We start from the raw sequence: 7,739 nt of genomic DNA, 5'->3' as shown, positions 1-7,739 counted from the left end.
TAGCTAGGGATGATGGGATTTGTAGTCCCAAAACAGCTGGAGACCCAAGTTTAGGAAACCCTGCCTAGCTCATGGAATTCGCTAGCATTTAGTTTCACTTTCCATGAATCCTTGTTTGTAGACTGGTTTAAAATAAGCACCGGCTAATTAAACAAGCTAGCTTTGTTTGAAGGTGGTTTGCTTAGAAATTGACCAGAGTTAAGTTTTAAATCACACAGTCCCTGGTTTGTATATGACAAACCAGGATCCTTTGAAAATGAAACTAAATTCTAGTACACAGGAGGGGGACCTCATGTGAATCTCATTTCAGCGGGTGCAGGTGAAAATGTTGATATACCACCCTTCATGATTAAATTCCATGGCAGCTTACAAAAATGTCAAAATACTATATTCAAATCATAAATGTGGAAATCTGCAATAGAAAAAGTATCAAATCAGTGTATCACTAAAACCAAGGTATTAAGATCAGCAGAAACAAACTTAAATCATTAAGTATTTAACAGATGCCAAAACAGGTTGCTGCCTCTCATACCTGATCTTTAGTGCATTAGGCGCTCAGCTCTTCAGATGTCACACCTTAAGACCTGTTCTTTCATATTATTAGCATGTTTTCATAGAAAGGAAACCCATGTGACCAGTTAGAAGGAGTGCTTAAAAGATTGCTTCCTTTTATTTCAGCCACCCCTCGCCCTCCCACATTATATTAGGCCAAGGGCTACATCAGGCATAGGCAAACTTGGCCCTCCAGATGTTTTGGGACTACAACTCCCATCATCCCTGACCACTGGTCCTATTAGCTAGGGATGGTGGGAGTTGTAGTACCAAAACATCTGGAGGGCCAAGTTTGCCTATGCCTGGGCTACATGTTGCCCTCCTCAGCCTTAGTGAAGGGAAGCCTGCTTGTTCTAGTGTTCAACACTGTGCATTTTATGGAGCTCCTCTTAGCAGGCATTCATCAAATTGCATTGTTTGCCATTTTTCTTAAATGGGATGCCTCATTCATATTTAAGGTGTTGGGAGACTCTGATCTAAACAGGAAAAAGCAGGTCTGTGCTGTTGCAGGTGCCTCCTTCCATCTGGATATTATGTAGACATAAATATTGCTCTGTGTTAATGCATATATGCAGTTAGCACATTTCTGTTTAAACATTTGAGGTGAAGAAGAATGGGTTTATGGTAGGAAATAGTTAATGTAAGCCATTTCTTGTGGCATAGTCCTAAAGCAGCCTGTCATCTCTCAGTGTTTCATATGCACATCCTTTGCATAATGCCTTGTGAAAAGTACCACAGCATAAACAGCATGCTAATGTGCCAAGAAATGTCTTCTGAAAGAATTTAATTGGAAAAATGTTTCTACTAGAAGCAATAAGCCAGCTGTTGATTAGGAACCAAATTCTCTTGGCAACATTAGTGGGATTTCGCAACACAAACTTTATTCAGCCATGATCATATTCACTAAGTGCACAATGAACAGAATTAAACCTGCATATTTGGCATATTATGTTCCCATGAATAGTCCAACATAAACAACTTGGGAAGTTAAATAATTTCAATGAACACATCTTCGTTCAACACATTCAATCATCTTCGACAACCCCTCTCCCCAAAACTGAAAATAAAACACTAGAGTGCAGTGTGTTGAACAGTAACAACAAAAAAACAACAGTGTGAAGGCTCAAGAGAGCGCCAACTGAAAATGCAATAAATTATTTGTAATGTGGAGAGTTTCTGAATTTCCGATGCAAATATTCAGACAAGTGAAACTTGTGGCTACTACAGTTTGCACTCTTAGGATCTATTGTGGGCCACTCCTATATTTAAAAATTCTAAAGAGATTTAGGTGGGGTTGACTGCCAAATCTTCTTAGGTCTGAACAGGGAATATTGGTAGTAAAAGAAGAAAAAAACCCTGAGTTTTGTTTTGAGTATACAAGAACAGGAATTTAGGTACTGCCGTGTGTGGCAGCTGTGGAGGAGGGGACAAAGAAACCCACTGTGATGCACAAAAACATGCATTTCCCAGGTTTTTAAGACAAGGATAGAGGAAATGTTTCCCTGAATTCACTTGCAGATTGGCTAAAAATGAATATGATTAAATAGCTGGGAGGTGATGAGTAAAAGACCGTTGTTAAAATTCTACTAAGTTACTAGTGTTGACTCATTCAAATCTCCCCTTAGTGTGTGTTTTTTATTCAGCAAACTTAACTCCCTTTCAGTGATGAGCCTAACCCTGATCAGTGTCCCCAAATACTGTCACTAGATGATCATTTATCAAACACAAAATAGATCATTCCTAGATTGTGCCTACCATGGTTATACAGTTTTTTAAAAATAAAGTTGTGTAGTCATGAAGCGTCTTTTCTTTTAGAAGAATATCCTTATGTTGGAATTGCTATGTGGATAATAAATGGCAGCTCTTTTGAGCAGAATAGCTTCTGCAGAGGCTTCTGTTTTCTGCACCCCTTAAATTTGATGCTGGTAATTTCAAGTGACTGGCTCTCACCCCTTGCACCATCTACCGCCTATGCATTTAAACTGCACACATTACTGTTTTGTGCCTGACAACTCATAGAGCATCTTGGCTGTGCACTGAAATGAGAGGGGACTTCTTTTAGATCAAGGATTCTGGGGCAGCCATGTGGCTTGTCATTTGATACTCAAAATATAATATAATATTTAAATATAATATGGCTGAGTGAAGCCCCATAGTTTTATTGGGGTGCTTAACTCTTTTGCTAAAATCAGTGGAACTTCCAACTTTAGCTTTGGCTACCTCATGCCCAATAACTTTACTTTAAAATATCGCCATGGGGCTAAACAGGCGATAAATGAATGGATAAGCTACAGGTTGGTTTGGCTGACCTAGAGTGATCTGGGGCTTTCAAGCCATCCAGCAGGAAGAAAAGGCAGGCATCACAAAAGGAAAACCCATGAATGGGCCAAGACCTACTGGAATGCTGGCTGCAGCTTCCCAGGAGATGACTGGTGATCTAGACACCATCTGACGCTTCTTTGTGCCTGGAGCCTCACACCCAGCATTGCTGCCTCCACTCCACAGCTGTTGCATGAAGTAATTGACCCCGCAGATGCTGCTTTCCTGTAGTTACAATATAAGTAATTTCAAAATGCAGAGGTTTCATTTAGAAAGTCTGGTAAGTACGTATGCACCGGATGAATCTGTAATGCGGGATTAAACCAGTGCATAGGGGGTTATTTAACTACATTTTTACATCTCCTTGCACATTATGATTACCTGGAACCTGGATTACCTGAAGGAGCGTATCCACGCCCATCGTTCTACCCAGACACTGAGGTCCAGCACCGAGGACCTTCTGGCGGTTCCCTCGCTGTGAGAAGCCATGTTACAGGGAAACAGGCAGAGGGCCTTCTCGGTAGTGGCGCCCTCCCTGTGGAACGCCCTCCCACCAGATGTAAAAGAGAACAACAACTACCAGACTTTTAGAAGACATCTGAAGGCAGCCCTGTTTAGGGAAGCTTTTAAAGTTTGATGCATTACTGTATTTTAATATTTTATTGGAAGCCGCCCAGAGTGGTTGGGGAAGCCCAGCCAGATGGGCGGGGTATAAATAATAAATTATTATTATATTATTACTGGAACCTGGTGTCACCAGCACTTCTTTATTTGCCCCAGAATGCCTCTGGGTCCCGTGTGAAGCAGAGAGGCATTTTTACGAAATGAACACAGTGGCTGGCTGGAGCATCACCTGGTAAATTGGAGGGGTGATGGAGGACATCAGGGAGTAATGGGGTGCTGGGGGGTTGGAAAGTGGGTGGTATAAGGGCAGGAGGAGGGCAGGGAAGTGAAAGGGGATGTATGCGTGATGGTCTTTTGAGAGAAAAGGCATGCTTAGGTGTGCGGCTAGTGACTCACTGCTGAATTACTTCCGCTCTTTAGAATTTCAGGACTTCAACAATTTCAGGAACATCTGCCTTCGAAGAAATCAAGGCAAGGGACGTGGCACAGATACAGTGATGGAAGCCCCCCTCCCCCCCGAAATATTCGTGCCAACAATCTTAAAAATGGGTCACAGATTCCCTTGACATGATGCAAAGTAAATGCAGCTAACCGTAATAAAATGTTGCATCAGCAAGGCTGCTTAATTTTAAGGGAATGGAAGCGTCCCAGCTTCTGCATCCATAATTTAATGTAGCTTCTTCCTATTCTGCTACTAGAAGCACGCATGACTCCATGGCACCTCTAAATCGGTACAACTGGTCTTTTTCAGAATGCCAGCCACAAAGCCCCCTCTTTCTTCGCTGCTATTAAAATGCAGCACAACATACATTTACAGGGCAGTCCTACATACAATCACTTTGAATTCCACAAGGCTTGCTTCTGGTAAACACTGACTTAGTTGGTCTTTAAGGTGCTACTGGAAGGAATTTGTTTTGTTTTGACTATGGCAGACCAACACGGCTACCTATCTGTAACAGGTAAAAATAGGATTGTGTTGCTGGTGGGACTGCCTTGTTGGTGCTATCCTGTGACGGGGCCTTTTCAGTGGTTGTCCCCCAACCTTCCCCAATGAGGTGCATGTGTCTTCATCCTTCTTAACTTTCAGGAGAAATTCAAGAATGCACCTGTTTGCCCAGGCATTTGGTGGATGAAGAATAAATTTCCTGGCAACCCTGATGTCACAGGCTGAAATAAAAGAGTTGCATAGTAATTCTTTTTAGAATGTTTTTCACTGTAACCTTTTTATGTGGCTATGTTTGCACGCACACACACCCGGGCTATGCAGGATGTAAATTCAATCAATCAACGACCTTCCTTAAGTTGTTGCAATTATTTTGCTAAGACCAACTGTGATGGCTTAATGTCATGAACTGCTGCATTTTGCTTGCATTGAAATGCCTATCTTTCTAGGCTTTGTTTAGATGGGCTGTTTGCATGGACCTGTGCATGTTATATGGGATGCATAGTTTCACCTGTTTGTCCATCAGGGGTTATGGGTTTAACCCACTATACCCTGAGGCTCAGATATCATGATAGTAAAATTCCTTAGCATAGGTGCAGAATGACCCATTCCTTATCTGAGGGTGGAGAAGTTAAAAGTTCCCAGTTGCCTTGAACCTGTAACATGAAGAGAGGAGCTTATAATTAACAGCGGAGACCACATCAAGAAGTAGCCATTCTCCCAAGATTCCTTAGGGAAAGCCACACTCTTTAAGGTGCCACGCCACTGCTTTGAACGTATAGTGCAGATGGAGCCTGAGATTGTAAGACCACTAGCCCAACCTTTCTATTATATAAATTAGCCCCAGTAAATAGCTTCAGGTACACCTGAATTAGCCCTTATGGAAAGGGGATTCATGTATTTAAGCAGCATTGGCAATATTACCTTTACACATCAGCTCAGTGACAGCTACAAAACAAAATGTGTTACAATGTATTAATATTCTTAAAATACACATTGGTGGCTTAGCTTTGACTCTAACCTCCTTATGAAAGTAGTATTTGTCAGTGCCACACAGAAAGACAAAGGCACACTGTATTTTAAGGACATGAAGCAGTACATTTCTGCCAGCAGATGGCAAGGAACATACAGTACACACCATATAGTAGCATTTCAGATTCTCAGCTGAAACGTATAAGGGCAGATAAAATTCACATTTCAATCCTTTTAATAAAGCCAAGTATTCATACTTCTGCTTTGCTTCACACCTGACTTCTTGAAACATGTTTTTCCCCATTTTAGTGAATTAATCTTCCAAAATGTTTTCTAAAATTCACATTATGATACATCTGTTCTGCCACCTAAAAGATAATTTAGTTTCCTGAGTGCGGTAGGGAAAAGAAAATAATGAAATCTCAGTCATTATTAACTTTGCCTTTTGCTTATGAGTCCTTCAGATCACTGATCAAGATGAACTGGCTATATTAAGATTGGAGCATGACTACATAAGGGTTCAGCACCAGGAAACAAACTGCATCACGAAGACACACACTGGCATATATTAGCAGTAAAGTTGAAAGCTACTTCTCTTGCACATCACTTTCTACTTTTTCGTTGATAAAATGTTTCAAAAATGTTTTCAATAAACTCTGAGCTGATACTCAAAAGCAACTGCAGAAGGAAGGGGCAGATCAATTACAAATTAAACTTGAAGCTATTGTTTCTTAATGTTGAGCGTGTACAAATGCAAGCTGCACACAGACCCACATAAATGATGAGCAGTATTTGGGCTAAAGATGGGCAACATTAAATAACAATTAGGATCTGAGAAGGGTAAAAAGCATTAAATAATTAATGTGCAGAATCCTATGAATCTGAAGCATATGAAAATCAAACCACACCCATAGGTGCTAACTCCCTGGGGCCCTGAGCACCCACAAATTTCGATGCCAGGGCCATGCACGCTGCATGGCTCCCATGGCCCCAGCCACCCACAGTCGCAGGGCCAAGTTGGCCCTCCTGACCACATCTCTATTTTTTGAGTGAGCTCACAGCCTCAGAGTAGTTAACTTTTCATTCCTAGTCCTGCTGGCTTGCACAATAAGTGTGCTAAATGTGTAGTGCTGACAGGGTCCTATAATCTTTGTTCTGCATTACTGGTATATTTTCCATTTACTAGGAGGATCCTAAGCTTGGTCTCATATTTGTTCCTGTGTAAGTGTATATAAGGGATGTGGGTGGCGCTGTGGGTTAAACCACAGAGCCTAGGACTTGCTGATCAGAAGGTCGGCAGTTTGAATCCCTGCGACGGGGTGAGCTCTCGTTGCTCGGTCCCTGCTCCTGCCAACCTAGCAGTTCGAAAGCACGAAGTGCAAGTAGATAAATAGGTACAGCTCCAGCAGGAAGGTAAACGGCGTTTCCGTGCGCTGCTCTGGTTTGCCAGAAGCGGCTTAGTCATGCTGGCCACATGACCCGGAAGCTGTATGCCGGCTCCCTCGGCCAGTAAAGCAAGATGAGCGCCGCAACCCCAGAGTTGGCCACGACTGGACCTAATGGTCAGGGGTCCCTTTACCTTTAAGTGTATATAAATATTGGTGTGTGTCCAAATATTCAGGAACGAACCCTACATTGTCTGAGTGAAAGCTCAGAAATCATTAAGTGTCATGCAAACTGCACAGCACAGGTCTCTCTAGATATAGGGACACGTTTTAGGAGAACTTCGCAAAGAGGACACTAGTGGACGGATTTAATCCCTTTCACAGTCAGTGAATCTTTGTAAGCACACAGGCATGCCCAATGCCTGAAAAAGCACTGCTGCACTGGGCCACCCGAGTAGTTTACATGGGCATGAACTACTAAATTATCCCCATTCATGTTCAAATTACCTTTTACAGCCCAATCTTATGTATGTTCACGTATAAGTAAGTCCTATCATTGAGGCTTACTCCCAAAGCAAGTGTCTGTATGACTGCAGCCTTGTTCCTGTCTGAACAGGTCACAGTGGGGCACAATAGTTGGAGAAAAAACATGAACATGGTGAGCTGCCTTAGACTGAGTCAGACCACTGGTTCATGAACAGTTTTGTACTGTCCAAACGGACAGGCAGGGCTCTCTCCCGGTCCTACCTGAAGATGCCAAGGACTGAACCCGGGACCTTCTGCAGGCAAATCAGAAGCTCTTCTACTGAGCAGGCCTGTTATTGCTTTGGAAACATCACAAATTGTCGCCAATCCGAACAGCTCTTGCTTAAACTAGCTTGTTGCCTGAGCGGATCTGCCAGGAGCATGTCTTCCCTGAGATGTCATCGTGAGATGTCAAAAGC

This window comes from Podarcis gaigeae (assembly GCF_964106915.1).
Source record: "Podarcis gaigeae genome assembly, chromosome: 10".
NCBI classification, from domain to species: Eukaryota; Metazoa; Chordata; class Lepidosauria; order Squamata; family Lacertidae; genus Podarcis; species Podarcis gaigeae.
This window is presented reverse-complemented; position numbering follows the sequence as displayed.